We start from the raw sequence: 22,078 nt of genomic DNA, 5'->3' as shown, positions 1-22,078 counted from the left end.
ACATGTTTATAGTCTAGCTCTGGTTCATACATACCAGTTGTTAGTTATTAACTATAAAGAAAGACCGAGTGTATACCAGAGATCCAGGCCCATTTGTTCAAATAAATTGAGTTTGACAGGAATGAACCTGCCATAGCGAAAACACTGTGGATCCTTGTGAGCCACATGTTGATATAGAAATCCGTATTGACATCATCTATATTCTATTGTATTTTTATGTATTTGATTAAGTATCTATTTTCAAATTACATTGTAATCTGTTTCAGGCCACAGATTTCTAGGACAGATCAGTGCCTCTGTGTTCTTATCTGTAAAATAAATTAAAATAGCTAGCCTTAGAGTTCTGCTGTGGTTCTAGAGATCCTGTAACCCTTATAAATAATATAATAATAAAACCATCTTATTAGATGATTTTGAGGAAATCAATTTATAATCTCTAAAGCCCTGTATGAGAAGCATTACGGAGTAGTGGGTATAGACCTGTCTCTAAAGCCACGAAGGCTTGATTTCTAGACCTGCTTCTGACAGGCTGGCTTTGTGATAAGATGCATTCTCAGTGCCCCAAAGAGAGAGAATTTCTTCACTGGTAATCCCTCTCAATCGCCTTGTTATTTTTGTGTAGTTGTGTCCCATTCTCTGTGATCCCATTTGGGTTTTCTTGGTAAAGATACAGAGGCGGTTTTCCACATCCTTCTTCATATCATTTTACAGATGAGGCAAACAAGATTAAGTGTCTTGCTCAGGATCACACAGCTATAAGTGTCTGAGAATAGATGTGAACTCAGGAAGTTTCCTTATTCCAGTCCTGCATAGCTGCCCCAAGCCCCCTCCCCAAATCATTATTTTCATAAGAGAACATGGAGGGAAGGAGCATGGTAGAATGCAGCACACATATTGCTCGTTAAATTCTCATTAAGAGTACAAGTGGTGCAATTGGATGGAGCAACAGATTGCATCATAAGAGCCACATTCATACCTTGCCTCTGCCCCTTCACTTGTCTAAACTTGAATGGAAAGGTAACTTTTCTGGGTCTCTGTTTCTCACGTGTAAAATGAGGGCATCAGAGGTTCTAATGAGTCTGAGAGCCTTGAGCCCTGGCATCAGTACCCCAGACAACTCTCAAGAACCATGAAGTGCAGACAGCTTTCCAACTTAAATCACAGGAGGGACTGTTCAACTTGGGAGTTTTCTCTGTGACAAAGAAGTGGGAGACCAGGACCCTCGGAAGAGGATGGGAGTACAAAGACTTTAGAATTAATTAATTCCATTCATAAAAACCCATGTCTTCCCTTGAAATGATGCACTTGAAGAAAGAGATGTAATTTACTTGTGTAATGTTAAAGAATCACGATGTAATAGAGCCAGAATCAGTGTCTTAAGTATTTAAAACGTTTTGATGGGGTGTCAGAAGTGAACCCATAAGACCCATTCAGCCGCTTTTGCTCCAGCCTAGTGTCACTCTACTGTCTCTCTGAAGCGTCCTGGAAATAGCCAGCCCTTTGGCTGCCTTGCCAGCAGCTGAGTTATTTTTATGCAGGTGGTATAGGGGAAGGCGAGTAGGTGAGCACTGACCCAGGAGGGGACTTGGGCCAGCAGTTGATTCCATAGCCCTAATATCTGAGACTTGCAACCAGATCTAAGGCATTAAATAATAAGTAATCCCTTCACCATCAGCAAACTGAAAATGCAATAAGATGACCCAAATGGCAGCTGAGCTTGTTTGTTTGCAGTGCTTGAGACATTGACAGATATTTAAATTCTCTTTCTGACCTCATTTTATGAGTAGGTATTTTTGTAGCTACAAGGAATAATGTGAAGTTAAATATCACTCTATACATGAAACCTTTAGCTGTCAAAATAGGGGTTCAGTCAGTTCTGTACATTTCATATACACTGGCTTCACTGTAGAGGTCACTAAGCAAATGAGTGTTTTCTCTATAGAGAGAGAAATGAAAGCGAATAAAAGAACAAATCATCATGATGTTCTTGGACAGATGAACCTTGCTTCCTTAATAAGCAGAGCCATATTTAGATCTTTGCCTTAAGTGTCATCTATAACTTGTGTGCTTATGTATTGTCCTTTTAATTGCATATTCTCCTTTTATTGAGAATTTGCAAAATGCTTTTTTCTTTGCTGATTTGCTCCTTTCCCATTTGACAAGCACTTACATTTCTCCCAGTTTTTCTAAGAAAATGAAGATGCTTTTACTTTGTTGATTTTCAGTATTTGTTTGCTGGAGAGTCACCAGTAGAAAGAGAAGGCTCTTTCACCTTATTTCTTTATGTTCCACAATAAAATAGGCACTATTCTACCATGTATAATAGAGAGAATATTTGTCATTAGAAGACCTAGATTCAGATACCAACTCTGTGATCTATTTATTTCATTATCTTGTTTAAAGTTCCTTAACTTCCTGGAGTTACTAGTTCCTCATCTGTAAAATGTAAATAATAATATGGGAAAATACCTTCTTCCCAGTGTAGTTATGAATAAAAAAGTCCTTTGTAAATCTTAGTGTTTATAAACATGAATTTTTATTATTCATTTATAGTTCTGTGGTCCCGAGTTGTGTTTCAAAAAAAAAAATTATCATGTTCTATCCCCAGGGTTGATTAATGGTTGTTTTTTCCTGATGAAGGGACCTGGCATTGATTATCATTTTCTCATCCTGCCAGCCAAATTCATAAAAATGCTTAAAAGCCAAGTACTCCGGATAACTGCGGAAGCCAAACAGCAGACACATTGTCTGCAAGGAGAATGGCTGGCTGAAGCCATAAAGTCCTTCAGATCTCATCAGTAGCTTTGTCACTTGAGGCAAGGTTCTTGGATTTCATTGATGTGGGCATTCCTTCCCACCAACATTGCTTACAACCTCTCAGTGCTTTCCTCAGTAAAAAGCTATTAGGACTTGGTGTAGCCTTCCAAAGTTGTGACTTGATAATGATCCTCTATGATTTTAGCTAGCCAGACCCTGGGTAATGGGCCTTTCTATCTCAACCTTGCTTGAAGACTTTTCGGCTACATTGGACCTGCCAGAACTAGAATTCTGCTATCAAAGCCCATTGGTACCAAGGGCCATGATGGAGAAGAACTGAAAAGATTTTTCTAATATATCCAAAATGGAAAAGCTTATTGCATCTGAAATCTCTCCCTGGTTAAACAAGACTCATTAAGTACCTTTTTTGTTTGGTTGGTTTTATTTTTGTTTTTGTCCTAGAGACTGCTGGGAGCTTACATTTGTGGGAGAAAGGGAAAAAAGGAGGAGGAAGATATAATGTGGTGAGAGATAAATAAATACAAATAAATGCAAAACAAAAACATATATAGTGATTGGGGTAGCTCTAATCATTGGAAAAATCAGGAAAGGCCTCTTGAAAGTGAAGATACATGAGCTAAGGCTTGAAGGGAAAAGGAGTTTTAAGAGATGGATGAGATACTCCTGGAGGTACAGCCTATACAAAGGTAGAGGTGGGAGATTTTTCCATTTTTTTTTCTTGATCCTGGCCAGTGAACCCTTCTCACTTAAGCCTATTTCACTCAACTACCTCCCTCCCTTCCTTCTCTCCTTACCATAACAGTGTTTTGTAAATAGGACCAGAAATCACGATTTTTTGTTTGACAGTTTCCCTGATCTAGGTTGACTGCTCATAGCCCAGCCACAGAGGCAACATCATATGCTACCCACCAACAAAATTTCCCTGTGATGCCTCTGAAGCAGATCAGGCTCAACACCCCTTGCATGAAAAGCTGAGTTTCCTTTCCCTACATTATCATCAAAACTTCTCTGCTCAACTTCTTTAGAAACTGACTCTTAAATCTCTCATTATTATCATATAAAACATCAGGTTCATACCTCACCTCCAGGCCAGCAAATAAAATCCATTAAGTAACTACTGTGTGCAGAGAGCATTGTATGGGCAGAGATTCAAAGCTTAGAATCTATTTAGAACCTTGTAGAGACAGTTAGCACAGCCAGTCAGAAGCAAGCTACCAAAAAAAAGGACTCAGATGTCGAAGGGAAGTCAGTCATGAAGCATTTCTAAGCTCTCAAAAGTGTCCTGTATTTTTAAGCATTGAAGAGATAAAAAAGGGTGGGAAAAAGCCCCTGACCATAATGGCTACAGGATTAGGTAAAGCATATTAGAGGAAATAGCATTTGAGTTGTGTTGTTTGACTGTTGTGGGCAGAACCAGGTGCCAAGGATGCAAATTGCTCTGGGGATAATTGGAAAGAAAGACCCCTTCACAATTAGACTTTCCTAAGAGTGCTACAGCCTGCCTTGGAAGGTATTGGATTTCCATCTCTTCAGAGCTCTTCAGGGATTCATTGAGGGCTCTGTAGTGGAGGGTCTTCTTGTCTGGGTGTGGCTGTTCAGGCACTCTTCCAGCATTAATTCTGATTTTATGAAGACTGAGTGGTAACAGCTAAGGGAAGGGAAGGCCTTCCCAACTTCAGAACCTGGAACCAAAAAAACATGGAAGCAAAGGTAAGCATAACAAATGGACGAGTAATTCAGTTTGGTGGTAATTCAGTTTGGTGGTAGCTCTTAGAGAAGAGGATGTAACAATGTTGGAAATGTTGAACAGAGCCGTTTTATGATAAGATAAGCAGTTTGGCTTTTATCCAGTTGGCAGTGAGGAGCCATGGAAGGATTTAGGCAAATGACACGTTCAGATCTGTAGACTTCAGAAATAGTCTAATTCTACTATTTTTCTTTGCTTGTGCTCATTTGTTTTCTTTTCAAATAATGAGCATATACATGTTCAACATATATTGGATTACTTGCCATTTAAGGGAGGGAGTGAGAGAAAATTGAAACACAAGGTTTTGCAAGGGTCAGTGTTTAAAAATTATCCATGCATATGTTTTGAAAATAAAAAGCTTTAATAAAAAATAATGAGTTTATAAGGAGGTTTTACAAAGTGAAGATGTTAAATCTTCACTTTGTCTAAACCATGAGATTAGTCCTAATAGCCACCATGTTCTCAATGGCATCTGATAGACTTATGTAGACATTGGAAGAAGCTCTGCTGTCAAAATAAAGAACAACAACAATCCAACAGTCCAATAACCTTGGTTCATGGACTAGTACCATGATTAACTTAACGCCTCTAGCTTGAATACCATTTAATGTCTCCACAGATGTTTTGCCTCTGCACACTGATGGAGGCTAAAAGGAAGTGTGCACTCATGAGGATGTGGGTATGTTGGCTTTCTTCAAATCTGCAAGAGAGCCAAAATTGAGGTTTGGGTTCCTTGCTCAGAAGAGAACTTTGATCAAAATCTTGAACTTGAAATTTGCAAAGTGGGGGGAGGGGAAATTTCCACCAAAAGCTTTGAAGTAAATAATTCCTGAAACAATTGAAAAAAGAAAGATTTGCAGGAAGTTGGAAAGAATGGACCCTCTCTTGTCCAAACACTTTAATTGCATGTAAGATGTTTTGTGAAAATGACTTTTATGATTTAAAAAGGAGAAATGGAATAAGCAGAAAATGTTTGAACTCTACACAGAATCTATTTGCTTTTTTAAAGGAAATCAGCTTCTCTTCTGTTTACCACCACCACCCACATGTTTTCCTTCTAAGCCTCCACAGTCCCTCATTTTTATGAGAAAGGAGGAGAGTCCTATTTTAATACTGTCTTTGGAGTTCCTGTTGCTGTCAACCTGCTTATAAATAATTAAAATAAGGTCTTTTTCATACTTCCAATAATAAGGGTCAAGATCAGATATTATATAGCTGAATTTCCTAAAATTGCTCAAATTAGTTACTGAAATAATGAGGTACAATTCAATTTCCCCCCTATTTTGCTTTTAAAAAACAACAGAAGTTGATATTTAAGTAAGAAATGCGAACTGCTGACTAAAAACTTTAGAGGCAAATTAGGCAACTAGAAGAATGATTCACAAGAAACTAATTGGCTTTTCTGTTGAACTTTTAGTTTGAGAGATCAGTATAAGTAGAGTTGAGTCGAAGTATAATTAATCATTTGTACGCCACTCTTATCCTCTGCTAACACTGACTAGTGCTTTTGGCATTTAAATTGCTGCCTCTCCTTGGAGACTGATTTTTCTATTGTAAAAAAGTGTTTAAAGAGCTCACTAAACAGAGATATTTCAGGAACTCCCTTCCCCACCCCATGTTCTGTTCTCTTTGGGTAGTAAGCACAAAAGTCAAGCATATATTGAGAAGAGCCTCTGTGTGGTCTAGGACTAGATGATGTCTATAAACCTTCAATCCATGATGATGAGGATAGGGGGTGGGAATTAGATGGAGGCAAAGAGAGGAATTTATAATTCTATGCAAACATAACGTGCACAGAAGCTGATGCTGATGAGAAATAAAAACAAGACTACTACACTCTCTGTAAAGAACTAGCTATCTCCCATTAGACATGCCTCCTTAATATGAATCAATCTGAATTTCTTCTTCACAAAATACCTATTATGTCCATCATGCTGATCTCCAGTCAGGTCTATGCTAAGACCATAACCTTCTCAAATACAGGGTCTTATCTGTAGGACTTTGAAAGACACTTAAATATTTTTTGTGGTAACACATAAGAATTGCTGTAGATATAGTACTAAAATGGCCAGCTAGCTCATTCATAATCAAATGGTCAGCTCAGGGGCAAGGAGCAAGAACCAGGTAAAGAAATGAATTGACGAATTAATGGGGTATTAGATGGAAATGACTAATCAAGCTCCCCTTTCCCATTTAATAGTATTTTCTTTTTTTCCAATTACATGTAAAGATAGTTTTCAATATTTACTTTTATAAGATTTTGATTTTTCATTTTTCTCTCTCCCCTCCCTCCTCAAGATGGCAAGCAGTCTGATATAGGTTATACATATATAATCATAGTAAACATATTTCCACATTAGTTATATTGTTAAAGAAAAACCAGAATAAAAGGAGAAAACCATGAGAAAGAAAAAACAACAAAAATGAAAATAGTATACTTTTATCTTCATTCAGATTCCATATTTCATTCTCTGAATATGGATAGTATCTTCCATCATGAGTCTTTTGGAATTCTCTTAAATCATTGTATTGCTAAGAACACCAAAGTCTATCAAAGTTGATCATTGCACAATGTTGTTATTACTGTAAACAATATTCTCCTGGTTCTGCTCATTTCACTCAGCATCAATAACTCTTTCCAGGTTTTTCTGAAGTTCACCATTTCTTATAGAACAATAATATTCTATTTCCCAATTGAGGGGCATACTCAATTTCCAATTCTTTGTCACCACAAAAGAAAGCCACTATAAGCATTTTAAACATACGGGTCCTTTTACATTCTTTATGAACTGATCCAATTTCATGGCAGCTCCATAAAATGGAATTCCTACATCTTGTGCTTCCAACTATACCAGGCTTTTTCTCACATCTCAATTATTTTATTTCATGACTATTTCTGAGTGAGGGAGAAATCCTAATACTCTGCTGGCCGGGTTCACTACAAATTGGTCACATAACTTCAAACTGTGTCCTTTTGCTAAAAGGCAAATTTTTTTTTTTACCACTTCTCATCATCTTACTATTCCACATAGCAAGTCTTTCAAACTTTTTCCTCCCTTCTGAATCATTGTTCCTACTTTCCTTCATGGCTCACATGAGAACCTTATGTTTTACTGAAACTTCTCATATTTGACCAAAAAAGTTGAGGTTACTTTTTGAGAGCTCCTTTTTTCTCCATTTCTCCTCACCTCACTTAAATATGTTCCTCTACTATCCACTCCTTCTCCTCCTGCGTCATATGAAGAAGTGATCATTTTCCAAATGCCCAAGTGATCCCATTCCATCTTATCTTCATTCTCTCCCTGCCTCCTCGCTACTTCCTTACAACTACAAACCATGACATTACCCATGCCCAACCCCCCCCTTTAATCCATCTGTGCTCCCCTAGACATCATCTGATATCCCTCTTTTCTCTGATGGCTAAACTCCCTGAGAAGGGCTATCTATATTTGGTGTTTCCACTTCCTTTTCTCATTCTCTTGACTCTACAGCCTGACTTTATACATTGTCATTCAACAAAAGTATTGTCTCCAAAGTTATTAATGATCTCTTAATCGCCATGTCTAATGACTTTTTCATGATCCTCATTATTCTTGACCTCTCTCCAGTCTTTGACACTCTTGATCGCCATCTTCTTGCTAAGTTTCCAAGCTATTAGCTCTCCCCTAGTTCTACCAGCTCCTTCTTAATCTCCTTTGCTGGATTTCCATCCGGATCCTACTTTCTAACTTTGGGGTTCCCAAAGGGTTCTGACCTGTGCCCTCTTCCTCTTCTTCCTCTGTACTGTTTCACTTGATGCCCAGCCATCTTGCTTACATCTTGCCACTAACCTCCAGTGACTCTGGGGGAGACAGTAAGACTTGATTTTGCACAGTTCTGCCTCCCTTAAATTCAGTTCACTCAGAAGTCAGGACATCACCTTCAGGATGTTACTGGTACTCTTCAAGAATGGAGGATGAGCAACAAACAGTTTCACTGGATGATTTCATCATCTCCTATATATTCAATTATCACCTTGTATTTTTGAGAGGCAAGGATCACACAGCTAATGTTAAGTATTAAGTTTGAACTCAGGTCCTCCTGACTCCAGGGCTGGTGCTCTATCCACTGCACCATCTAGCTGCCCAATTATCATCTTTATGCTGATGATTCTCAGATCTACTTGTTGAGCCCTAAACTCCCAGTGAACCTTCAGTCTCACGTCTCCACCTGCCTATTGGACATTTTGCCCTGGACATTTCATAGACATCTTAAAGTTAACATGGCCAAAACAGCTAATTTATCTTTTCCCCAAATATATCTTCTTCCTAACTTCCTTCTTAACTGCTAAGGGTTCCACAGCCCTCTTCGTCATCCAGACTCATGACCTAGGGAACATCCTCCTCTCCTCATTCTTATACTGTAGCCCTTCCTCTACTCAGTGGTCAAAGTGATTTTCCTGAACCACAGCTCTGACTGTGTCAGTACCCCTGAAATTCCAGTGGCTCCCTAATACTTGCAGGATCAAGTTTAAAATCTACTTTTTTGCATTTTAAGCCTTTCAAAACTGTCTCTCCCTCCCTCTACTTTCCAGCCTTCTTACAAATCTCCACTCCTACTTCCTTACCTGGCCCATATATTCTGTGATCCAGTGAGGTGCTGTTTGTTCGCTTCAACTTGGCTTTTTCATTGACTGGATCTTATGTCTGGAATGCTCTCTCATCCTTCCTCTATCTCTTGACCTCTCTAAATTCTTTTAAGTTCCAGTTTAAAAATCCCACCTTCTACAGGAAGCCTTTGCCAATCCCCTTCAATTCTAGTGTTTTCCCTCTTTAGATTATGCCATATTTGTCACATATGTATGTGTATATATATGCATAATACATACATTATAAAATAAATGGCTATATATTTTATATTACATATATGTATGTATATTTTATGTGCATATATTTATTATTGTTATTTGTACATAGTTGTTTGCATGGTGTCTCCCCCATTAGACAATTCCTTCAGACCAGGGACTCCTTTTATCTTCTTTTATAAGGTGGCTCATACGTAGTAGACGTTTAATCAATGGCTATTGACTGACTGGTTTATACATATATGAACTACCCGCTTAATAAATCATATCTGTAGAGGATTAAATCTGTTCTAAACTCTCCAGCATAAGTTTCTTAAGATTGAAGCCTTCTGCCTGTTTATGGAAGCATTAGATTCTTGAAGAGGATTGCCTTGTTTTACTGTGTGGCTTTTAAAACGTGTTTGTTCTTTGTGACTTGGGGGAAAAGAGGGAGAATGTTGTAAATCAATATAGCGATAAAGTCATTCTCCCACCTGGTTTATTTATTTTATTCAGCCTTTTTACATTAAGTTAAAAGGATAAATGGTCCTGATTCTTATTGTTTTTGTTAATGCCTTTTGCTCTACCTGAAAGGAGTCTGTATTGATCCGTGGAGACCCCTACAATAAAAGTAGAACATGGTAATTAGCCCACTTAATTGACCTTTATCAGAGTAAAGAAACAGTGAATTTAATCAGGCCTCTCAGGCTGAATGGGAAAGCCTGCCTCCTGCCCCACTAAATGGTTGTGGCTCTGCTCTCTCTTGTCTCCTAAATGCTGAGATTTCCTTTTCTCTTCTCCCTGGCACGGAAAAGCTTTTAAAGTCAAAATGAGGCATCAGCTCCGGAGGCTTCAGCATTACAGATTTCCTCCTTACCATTGTTATTGCGGAGTGTCATTCCTGTTCCCTTTTCCAGTCCCTCTGTACTCTTGAGCACCCATAACCACCATACCTTCAGAAGAAGCGTCCCTCCTACGACTTGGCCACTCAGGCAACCCTGTGGCTCTGTAGGGCTCCACCGCTACTTCCACTCTAAGCCCTGTTGTTTCAGGATCAGAAACTAAAGTTCTTCCCATCCAACTTCATTTCTTCACAAATGCATTCAATGCAGAGCCCCGGGACAAGATGGAGGGATCCAAAGACAAAACAAAACAAAAAATGCCTGACCTCGAGGAGATTCCAATCTGTCATACTTTAAAGTGTAGAGATTCATGTTCATGTTTGACTTCTGTTGCATTCACTTTTATTAAGCCCTTAAAGTAAGCGTTGCTAGGTGCTGGAACAAAGTTCAAAATTTAGATTAGACAGGCTTTCATGGAATTTTTATTATAGGAAGAAGATATGACACATATACTGAAATAGTGTCCAGTGAGACATGAGTGCAGTTGGACAGAGAAAAACAAAATACATTTTCAGGTCCAGGATCCTTACTGGTAAGAAGGCTCACAGAAAATTTCCTGGAGAAAGTGACATTGTAGTCGGGTTTTTTAAAGAATAACTAGGAAAGGAATTGACCTCCTTCCTTTATAGTCACATCGTGTGGTAACACTGGTCTGAGTTTCTAGAGGATCATGGTATAAAGTTAGATTTGGAAGGAACCTCGGAAGTGGTTTTATTGTGTCATGTCTGACTTCTGGTGTCTCCTTTTGGGGTTTTCTTGGCAAAGATACTGGGGTGTTTTGCCATTTCCTTCTCCAGCTCATTTTACAGATGAGGAAACTTAGAGAAAGAGAGTTAAGTGACTTACTCAGGGCCACAAAGCTTGTAAGTGTCTGAGGCTGGCTTTGAACTCAGAAGTTGCCTAGGCACTATGGTGGCCCTAGCTGCCTCTAGAGGTGGTTAGTAGTCCAATAGCTTTAATATATTATATTAAGAAACAGGCCTAGAGAATTGTGGAACTTGTTAGTGGTCATAAAGGTGGTAACAGAATTTGAACTGGGAACCTCTGACCCTGAGCAGGAGTTCTTAACACCTTTTTCCTGTTGTGTATTCTTCTCAGAATAATGGTTTTAAATGGATAGGATAAAATACATAGGTAGGAAACCAATTATACTGAAATTTAGTCAGAATATGAAAAACAAAAGAAAATTTCAAGGAAAGCCAGTTTCCTTTCCCCTGTAGCCAAAACATAACTATATTTTTTGGTTTTATTGAAGGGGTTTTCCTTTTAATTGTCTTTACTAGACCTCATCTCTAAGCAATGTGTGTGTGAATATAAGAGAGACTATTGAAAATAGATCTTTGACAGGAAGAGAAGAATCCTTAAGTATGTTTAGAGTACAAATGAGGAAAGTAGCCTAAGTGATTTGCCTGTGGTCTCGGACAAAGGGAGTCAGCCAGAATCTGAACCTGAGTCTTGGGGTATCAGACCACGGCATCTTCCTCCTCTGCCAGGTTGCCTCTCCTATTGACAGGCAGTGTTACCGAGTACAGGCCAGTGCCCAGTATTCATCCAGGTCAGGTAGGAGAGTCCTGTCTAACGCAGTAAACGACCCCTCCCCCACCTGAACAGCATCAAAGGACAAGGAGCATTAATTAGCCTTGCTCTTATGCTTCTCACTGAGCTGAATTCCAGACTGGAAGTGCTGTTGGGCGGGGACTCTTTGATCTCCAGGCCATCTCTAGTTTACCACTTCTAAAAATAAGCTGCTCAGAATTCCTGCAAGATTGACTGGTCCGAGTATGCTTGAAACGGAATTGCTCGCTAGCTGCAACCATCCTTGGAATGGTCCTAGTGTTTGTTTTAGGGATGGAAGATGTGGAGACTGTCAGTGAATGGCAGTTGTCCCAGGCCCCAATGGACTGTCTAAGCCTCTGGGTGTCCTCTTCATACATAAATATACTGGCAGTGTGGTGCAATAGCAGGAGTCTTGACTTTGGATTCAGAGAACCTGAGTTTGAATTCTAACTGTGGCAGGACACTTGGGGGAACTTGGCCAAATCCCTTCAGCTTTCTGTGAATTCAGCCTCAGAATCCTCATGAATTAGATCACCTCTGAGAATTCTTCTTCCCTCCCTCCCTTTCTTTCTTCTTCTCTTCCTCCCTTTCTTCCTCCCTTCTTTCCTTCCTTCCTTCCTCCTTTCTTTCCTTCCTTCCTTTTTTCTTCCTCCCTCCCTCCCTCCCTTCTTTTCTTCCTTCCTTTCTTCCTTCTACTCCATAGTAATTTTTCCAATTACATGTAATCATAGTTTTCAAATTTTATCTTTGTAAGATTTTGAATTCCCAATTTTTCTCCCTCCCTCTCTAAGATACCAAGCAACTTAATACAACTTGTATACATACAGTCATGTTAACCATATTTCCACATTTGCCATGTTGTGAAAGAAGAGTCAAAACAAAAGGGGAAAACCACAAGAAAGAAAAAAAAATGAAAATAGTGTGTTTTGATCTGCATTCAGAATCCATAGTTCTTTCTCTGGAGATGGATGGCATTTTCCATCAATGAGTCTCTTGAAATTGCCTTGGATCACTGTGTTGCTAAGAAGAGCCAAGTCTAGTCATAAATGATAGGTACATAATCTTTTTTCCCCTGAGGCAATTGGGGTTAAGTGACTTGCCCAGGATCACACAGCAAGGCAGTGTTAAGTGTCTGAGACCAGATTTGAACTCAGGTCCTCCTGACTCCAGAGCTGGTGCTCTATCTACTGCGCCTCCTAGCTGCCCCCATCCTCATATAATCTTGCTGTTACTATGTACAGTGTTCTCCTGGGTCCTTTCTCTTCACTCAGCATCAGTTGATATAATTCTTTCTAGGAATTTCTGAAATCTTCTTGCTCATCATTTCTTAGAGCACAAAAGTATTCTATTACATGAATGCTGCAAGGGCCAGCACTCTGTCTTAACCAACATACTTTTCTGGACCCCTTTCGAAGTGCTCTGTGTGTGATGGGGGTGGAACAAGTGAAGGCCTTTGTTCTCTGGGGAATGAGGCGTCAGAGCCCCTGGAATACTTCCCTTCCCTCACTGACCATTGCCTTGAATTTTATTTTTGTGCTTCATTTTAAAATTAGTAAATAAGGTTACTCTGCTCAGCATTATTCTGACATGCTCCAAGTGCCCAGCAAAATGTTGTGAACTCAGCACTGTGCCTGGTAATGTACTTGATTTTCTCGTTTCCACTCACCAGAGTGCAAGAGACCCATGTCCTCACTTAAACTGAAACCTTTGGTCATCTCTTTTAAAGATCGCAGAAGAGAAAACTGAGGCTGAAAGATGTAGGTAACTTGCTTGGATTCACAGCAGGAACAAGTTTGAGGCTAGGATAGAACTCGGCTCGCAGCTCTTCCACTTTAGTTCCCTACAAAGAAACGTGAATAGAAACGTGAATGTTCTGCTGTCATCATGGACATTTATGTCCAGAGTTGGAAAAGGGACCTTGAAGGTCACCTCGCTCAACACCCTCATAGAAGAAGAAGCTGAGAACCAAGGGCCCAGTCACACAGTTATTATGGTGGAGTTAGGGTCGGAACTCAGGCCTTCTCACTGCAAGTCTAGTCTCCTTTAAAAAAAAAAATTTAGGTTATAATATATATGTATACATTAACTTTTATGTATGAGCCATGTTGAAAGAAAAAAACAGAATAAAAGGAAAAAGCTACAAGAAATAAAAAAAGAAGGAAATAAAGGTGAAAGTACAATCCTGTGTTTTCAGCTGTGCTTTTCTGGTCATTAGCACATTTCAGACAGCCTAATCTTCTGGAAAAAACAATTAACTAAAATTTAGAAGGGCTGGATTCTAGTCTTGGCTATTCCAGTTACTGATTAAGCAATACTGGGTAGCTCATTTTAACTCTGAAACCCTCAGTTTCTTCATTTATAAAATGGTCTTTAAAGCCCCAGTATTCTCTGATTCATTGTCCAAATGTAGGGGAGCAATACTTAAAATGATAAGGCCTGTGGTCTCCCCAACCCATCCCAAGCACTTAAATTATTATTATTATTATCCTATCCAAACAGAATCTCAGGGCCTTTTATAAGTTGACTTATTAGCCATATTGAAAGTGTGCACAAAGGAAGTTTTATTAGAGCAGAATCTTATTTTTTTTTCCTCCAGAAATCACTTTCTATGTAGCTAACAAATACATATTACAATAGGACACTAGAATTACTTGGATGGGGAAACCATGTCTAATAAACATTCAATATAGTTAAATTTTCAAAATAATTGGATACTTTAAAAGGGGGTGGGAAGTAACCGCTTCTAAATCATGACATTTTTATGTGATATATAAAAGATTAGTGATGAGAATGAGCTAATTAAATTGACCTTTAAATTTTCCCCACCCTCCTGGAGGCCCAGCCTAATCTTGGACCTCCCACTGTGGAGATAAACATACTCACTAGAGACTTATAGAAAAGAGAGGAAGAATGGTACCATTAATCTTTTTCTTTGAAAAAAATGGAATAAATTTCCACTTATAAATGTATAAAGACCATCACAGAGCAAACTGGGTCTCTCTCACTCTAAACAGTTATTGGCTGCCACGCCCTTGGGCTCCTGCATCAGAAAGACCGGCAGTGGGTCATGGTATGAAAATGAGTCTGTGGGACGAGCCCTTCACTGATCAAACTTTAAGAATGGGGCCAAATTGAATTAGAGTGACCCACACTATGTTCCTGCCAACTCCAGTATTTTTCATTTGCTCTGTTAATTTACTATTAATTTGTTCCATCTCTCTGTCTGCCCCTTCATATCCTCTCTTCATGTTCACCTAGAGGTGATCTCTCATTCTCCAATATCCCAGAATGTTTTTCCTTTAAGAGGGATCACAAACAGACATCCAAAGTGCCACCAGAGGAGACCCCAGGGATCATCGGGACTATTTTTGAACACTACAGCTCCTAAGGAAAACCCCTGTGATTCCTCAGGTGCCCAATTAAAACCTTGAGAAACCCTTGAGATTGCCTTATGTATGAGTTATTGGAAAGTCGCTCATGAGCATTTGCAAAAATAATGACAAACACTTATCTGTAGCTGTATCGAGGTCGTGGATTGAGGAGTTGGAAGCCATCACTGAGAGACAGCATAGAATAATTCATAGTGTATTGTACTTATAGTTAGGAATCCTGGATTCAAATCCCATCGCTACCATTTTCTGTTACCATAGGCAGTTTATCAATTTCTCTGAGCCCTCATAAAGAGGGGCTAATAATGACTGTTGTAACTGTCTACTCATGGGATTGTTGAAGAGAAATGAAAGGAGATAATCAAAGTCGAATATTACCAGTTCAGGAGAAAAGTCAGAATTCTGAACTTAGTTCTTTCAAAGTAGTTCCTTTCTTTTTTTTACCACTTTGATTTTTAACTGCTCATCAGTTAAGCTGTGTCCACAAGCTATCATTTTATTTTCTTGGCTTTTGTTTTTGTTTGCCCAACTTTCTCTGCATGAAAACTGTATATCATACAAATCACGATGATGAACTACAATCCAAACCAGATACATGCAGATTGTGCTGGAAGAGCCAGGCAAGATTCTCTTGTTTCTGCTTAAAAAGAGAATATCCCCTCCTAAAACAAATTCATTTAAGAGATTATCCAACTCAATGAGATTACTGACTGTTTTATCCTGACTTGCCAAGATTTTTTAGTTTCAGTGTCTCCCTGTGCTGTGACCCACACTTATGCATGTTATTACTTTATCCAGATCTGTTGCTTAGAAGTTCCTTGAGGAAATGGCCAGATATTATCAATTGAGAAACTTACAAGTATGTCGTTCTATTTCTTTGGGGATTTTGGGTAGTTTGTTGTTTGTTTGGGTTTTTGTTAGTAGTTTTCAAGGCAAAAAAAAAAAAAGCAATACCCTTAAAGATTGACATTTCTTAGTTTTTCCTCTTTTTTTCTTTCTTTGCACCTGCCCAAACCAATATATCTAATTATAATCTATCTATATCTAGTATAGATATATAGATATCTAGTTATATGATTAAAGAATACATTGAGGGAGGCTTAAAAAAAACATGGCAAGACTCTTGATTCATAATTTGGTGCTTACTGGTAATTGGCATCTATACGTTATTTGTGAATTGAATTCTGACCTGAGCAAGCCCTGTGATATTTATTTTATATTTGGACTTCTCTTATATGAGAAGTTGAAAAATATACCATTCATCAGGCAGGTGGAACTTAAAAAAACTAGAAGGCATTTAAGGAGAATCTAATGCACAGTGACTTTTCCATTAGGGAATCAGCATGTTTGAGTGAATCTAGCTTATGAAGAGACAGCATGAGAAAGAAGTAACAAATCTTGACTCGGACAAGACAAAGCACAGAAATTAGTGCTTTGTACCTGCTCCTGCTCCAAGTAAATGGAAAAGTATGGTCATCCATCTTAAGCATTAGGAAATCATACTCAGCAGAGAACTGCAGATGAAAAACACTTGCTGAGAAACTGAGAATAAGAGGGAAGAACGCAATATAAATGGACTTATTTTTCCCCCTCGATTTTATTTCCTTGGTTGGCAGTTTTGTGATCCATTTATTATTGTCTGTCCCGTACCATTAAAGGCTTCAATTTCTTTTAGATTTGAACTCATTTTCCATAACTAACCCAGACCTTAGCATCCCTGTTAGAAGGATTAGTACTAGACCTCTGATTTCCATGGGCAAAGGGGAGCAACTGCTTCTGCCATTATAGGGCAGTCCCTTCTCTGTAACTTAGTCTTAGAGAATCATCCCAAGACCTGACAGCACAACGTGTGTGTGTGTGTGTGTGTGTGTGTGTGTGTGTGTGTGTGTGTGTGTGTGTGTGAGAGAGAGAGAGAGAGAGAGAGAGAGAGAGAACGAACTTGAGTTCAGATATTTCTGGCCCCAAGACCACCCTCTTTTTAGTCATCCTACTAATGAAAGCAAATCCATTATGGATCAAATCAATGCATAAATAGTGTTTGTGTCAATTTGCTTAGCTGCCAACATGAAAAACTACCAAAGAACAATCCAAAATGTCGCCGAGTCAGAGAAACTACTTTCTGAATCTCAAACCCTTGAAGTGCATCTATCAGGTTGATGTCTGAGTTAGGTGTTAGGAACCCCAAACTTGGAAAAGGTTTCTTCTGCCTCAGGTTGCAAGCTTATGGTAGCCTTGGAGCATCATCTAGATGCTTAGAATTTCCTTGAGGAAATAGCCAGATATTCTCAATTGAGAAACTTACAAGTATGTCCTCTTATTTCTGGGGATTTTGGTTGCAGTTTCTCATTTGTTTTTATTAGCAGTTTTCAAGGTAAAAAATCAGTAGACTAAAAGATTGACATTTCTTAGATTTCCTTCTTTTCTCTTTCTTTGCACCTGCCCAAATCAATTATATCTAGTTGTGTGATTAAAGAATACATTGAGAGAATTTTTTTTAAATGACATGGCAAAGCCAAACCCAAAACAGCTCCTGACAGTGTCTGGTCACCAAGTAAACACCTAGTGCTGGGTTTTCCAAGTTTTCCAAACCACTTGACAAGTTGCTTGTACCATTTAGCCGCCTTCTGCTTAATGTACATTTGAAAATTTGAATTCAAACATGCATGGTTGCTACTTTGCATGGAGTTTGACACAGAGCCTTTGGATTCCTCCCAAGCTTTCAGGACTATTTCCTGATACTGGTAGTACCAACTTAATTCTAAATGGGTATTTGACATGACTACCTTCTGTGCCTCTCATAAAGCAAAGAATTCAGAGATGGATAAAGGTACCATTTTTGCCTTTATTAAGCTTAAAATCTAGTGAGCGCACAGGACACAAATATAATATCAGATCTTAGATAAAAGATAACTAATAACTCTAGTGCAGAATTGAATAAAAGAAAAGCATAAAACATATACAAAAGACTATTCAAGGTCAGAGGGAAGGGAACATAATTTTCTTTTTTTTAATTTTTATTTTATTTTATAATTATAACTATTTTTGACAGTACATATGCATGGGTAATTTTTTACAACATTATCCCTTGCACTTACTTCTGGGAACATAATTTTCAACTGAGAAGATTAATGAAGACTTTTTGGAGAAGAAAGTATTTTTAGATGAATCTTGAAGGATGGGTGGCTTTTCAAAAAGCGGACGTGGAAGAAAGGGGGTGGACCTTCCTGCTGTTTTGTACTCTAGATTTTCTCAGATATTGCCTTGGTTCCTTCCATGGGCTTCAACTTACAGCTTTCCTATTAAGATAGTTCTAAAGATAAACAGGATGTAGAATTTGACAAAGAAAAGTATTTACTCATTTGGAAATGGGCGCTTTAATAAATCCTCGTTCATTTTTAGTGTTTTGATGTATTTATTGTATTAAATCACAAGAATTTCTCTCAATATATCAACTGCCCTCTTTTCTTCTCTCAGAGGGGAAATATGTGCGTGCACACACATATACACATGCAGTTATGTATAGGTAAAAGACAGATAGATACATATATAAGATTATATAAATACCCCTATATAATAAATAATATTTTAAAGAAAAATAAGATAAAATAGCAAAATTAAAGTAATTTGCATATTCATATAATAAAAGCATTGTACTAGATCTCTATCTTCTCATTTCTCTTCTTTGGGGCAGTAAATTTTGATTTTAAATGACTTCTGCCAAGGCTTGAAAATGTCAGGATCTTAAACCTTATTGTTTGTTCTCTGGGAAAAACTCTAAGATGATGCCTTTAAATAAGGAGATGGAAGGAAACAAATCTAAGACCTTCTTTGTAACAGAGATCTTGATATTATTCAAACTTAATTTTTAAAATTTTATTGACATATTTTGGTTTAAACACCTTTATTAAGAAAACCTATCCTTGTCCTTTTCCCTGCCCAAATATCTATCTGTTTTAGCAAGGAATAAAAAAGGAGAGAGGAGGCAGATCGGCAAAACGAACCAACATGTTAAAAATTTAACATGTGCTTCCAGTAGTTTCCCACCCATGATCTCCCACTTCTATAAGAGAAAGATGTATTCTCATATATCTTCACAGAAAACCTGAGTCATTTCTAATTACACTGTTCGGTTCTTATTTTGTTCCTTCCGTTTACATCTTTAGTCACTGTATATACTGTTTTCATAGTTCTTATCTCATTTTGCATCATGACATCATCTTTTCCTGTTTTCTTAATGTTCCTTTTTTCTTCATGTGAAATAACATTCATCACACATCCATATCTGGATTTTTCTAGTCATTCCTCAGTCTATGACCATTGATTCTTCCTCATGACCTATTGTTTTCACCTTCTCAGTAGCATAAAGATTGACCATAAGAACATCGTCCCTACAGTTCAGGATGACTGCTAACCTTAGCTACATCTCTTTGAGCTTTAGGTCCAAGCTTCTGTTCTCCTTCATTGCTTCCTTAAGCAAATAAGACAAGGGTGTAGGTAGTGAGGGAGAAGCCAGTGACCTGAAGGAAATGGAAATCTTCAGCAAGACCCTCTGCATGTGCATTCGTTACAAGAGACATGGAGAAGTGTGCCGCGGTAACCTGATGATCTATGATGTGGTGTGAGTGCTGAAAGTTGTGGCTGCCTTTGAAAGGCCCCTTGGGAAAACTGCAAGCTGGGGGAACCCTACAGCTTTACCTAGGCTGCATATGGATCCTATGAGTCTAACCACGATGCAGCAACATATGGTTGTTTCTCCAAGCTCCGGCTCCACAAACACGCATCTGTTTCAACCATGTCCTCCAGGGATGACAACTTCTTCCTTCTCCCTCCCCCCTCACAGATGAAGGGAGAAAAGTGATGAGCACACTTAAAATGATTCACCAGTTTATTTGTATACATGTAAATAAAAGTGTAAATAAAAGAAGGATTCTGTATTTCATTAGCTTTCTGCCACCGCTGCTGTTGGGAATGTTTTTCTCTATGCTTTATTCAGCACTCTTACAGACATCGAGGTTTGGTTCTCAGCCAGCTGGCAGCTTATCTAAATTGTTATTAAGATGTGTTTGTTGTAACAGAAAAAGAAAATCTGTATTTAAAAGCCATGGTACATATAAAGACAGACAGGGCTGGGGAACACGTCCTAGTTTACCTGTAGGAGACCCCATGGAGGCCACTTCTTGACCTTATTTCTCCTTGCATCTTGTCTGAGATTCTCCCTCTTCTCCCCACCCCCATCCAACCAACCTTGTTTTAATGCTGTGGTTCATATTTGGCACATAGCAATTGCTTAATAAGTGCTTGTTGAATATCTTTTTTTTCTTCATGAGAGAAAAGCAAGCAGCCTTGTGAAATTCAGTCTCCAGTTCTCACAGGAGAATGGACCATTCTTAGGATGTTCTCTAGATCAGGGCTTCTTAACCTTTTCCACTTGTGACCCCTTTTGCCTGAGAAGTGACTCCAATATACAAGTATATACAATAACTATGAAAATCAACTTATTGATGTATACTTTACAAATTTATACAGATTTAACTTACTAATTATAAATCATAGTTTTTATGCTCACAGTCCCCACGTGAAGTTATAAGATCCCATGTGGGGTCACGAACCAGTTAAAGAAGCTGACCACCGTAAACCACGACATATCCTTCTTCAGTTTTGAATAGTTCTTTTTTTTTCTTCCTTGCTGCTCTTGTGCTGCATACATCTGGAACCTATGAAATGCCATTTTCATGCTGACTTAAGAACTCTTGTCATCTCTCCTCAATTCTTGTTCCAAATGCCCTCAGTCGTCCCTCTGCCCCTGCTGAGAGGATCCTTGGGGTGTCCTCTGACAGGCTCAGCCCTCTCTTAGGAGTGCATTTCAGTGGTCCCTGAGACCACAAGAAATGTCCTGGAATGACAGAATTTTAGAGTTTGAGGGGACTTTAGGCATGAATAACTTCAACAGTCTCATTTTACAAAGGAAGAAACAGAGGGAGGAGAATGTCTTGCCAGCGCTGGCAGTGGCATTTCTGGGCTTTTGCGCCATACCACAATCTCTCTCATGTCTTGCTGTCTCCTGATGAATTAGTGATACCACCTTGTTTAAGAGGGTCACGTTCTAGGGTGTATCGTTAATGATTGACGCTGACTCATGGCAGACATCGTGATCTTATTTTGTAAATTGTCTCTTTGTGATCTTCAAAAAGTAAGCAATGGTCTAGGTAAGCAGAGGCTTTGAGTAAAAGATAGGATGGATGCCTCAGGACTGCTTCCCACCATTGATTGTAACTTTGGGTGCTTTCCTTATTCTTCATCAGCTAAAGACACATAATAATATATCCCTCCTTCCTTTCTCTTAGGGATCTTATAAAGATGGTGCATATGTATGTGGGGGGAGGGGTGACACACACAAACAGATATTTTGGAAAACAGAGACTGCATCTTTGGATAATCACATCAGTCTTCCAGGATACTACTTAATGAATTGAATGTTTTAGAGAGATGATAGTATCTCTACAAAGTCCTACTCTGGTGCCTGACAATGGCATGGAGGTGACTGGATTCAGGGAGACTGCATTCGTGGAGTGCTACCTCTGATATGTAGGTTTTACCACACTGGAAATCCTTGGACTCCAGTCCTGGTAATGGACTGTGATTTAGTCTGAGTCACAAGGAGAGAATCATGAGGTGATCCTTTTTTGAGTGCACAGAAATCCATAAAACAAACAAATGAGAAGTGTGAAATGGCACCCAGCCCTATAAGACCTTGTTCCCCTTCTGTAGTGATGATGTCAGTTTTTAAAAACAAACTAGGAAGAAGTCGCTAAGAATCATGCACTTTTTAAATTATCCATAAAAGCTCACTAAAAATACAAGATTCTTGTTCAGTGGCCACATA

The 22,078-nt window shown here is 38.6% G+C and overlaps 1 protein-coding gene across 2 annotated transcripts in view; it reads left to right on the top strand.

Moving 5' to 3' along the window:
• The window catches only part of PIP4K2A (phosphatidylinositol-5-phosphate 4-kinase type 2 alpha), a 189,594-nt gene that overhangs the window by 101,842 nt on the left and 65,674 nt on the right, over positions 1–22,078 (top strand). The window lies entirely within an intron of this gene.

This window comes from Sminthopsis crassicaudata, chromosome 5, assembly GCF_048593235.1.
Source record: "Sminthopsis crassicaudata isolate SCR6 chromosome 5, ASM4859323v1, whole genome shotgun sequence".
NCBI classification, from domain to species: Eukaryota; Metazoa; Chordata; class Mammalia; order Dasyuromorphia; family Dasyuridae; genus Sminthopsis; species Sminthopsis crassicaudata.
This window is presented reverse-complemented; position numbering and strand designations above follow the sequence as displayed.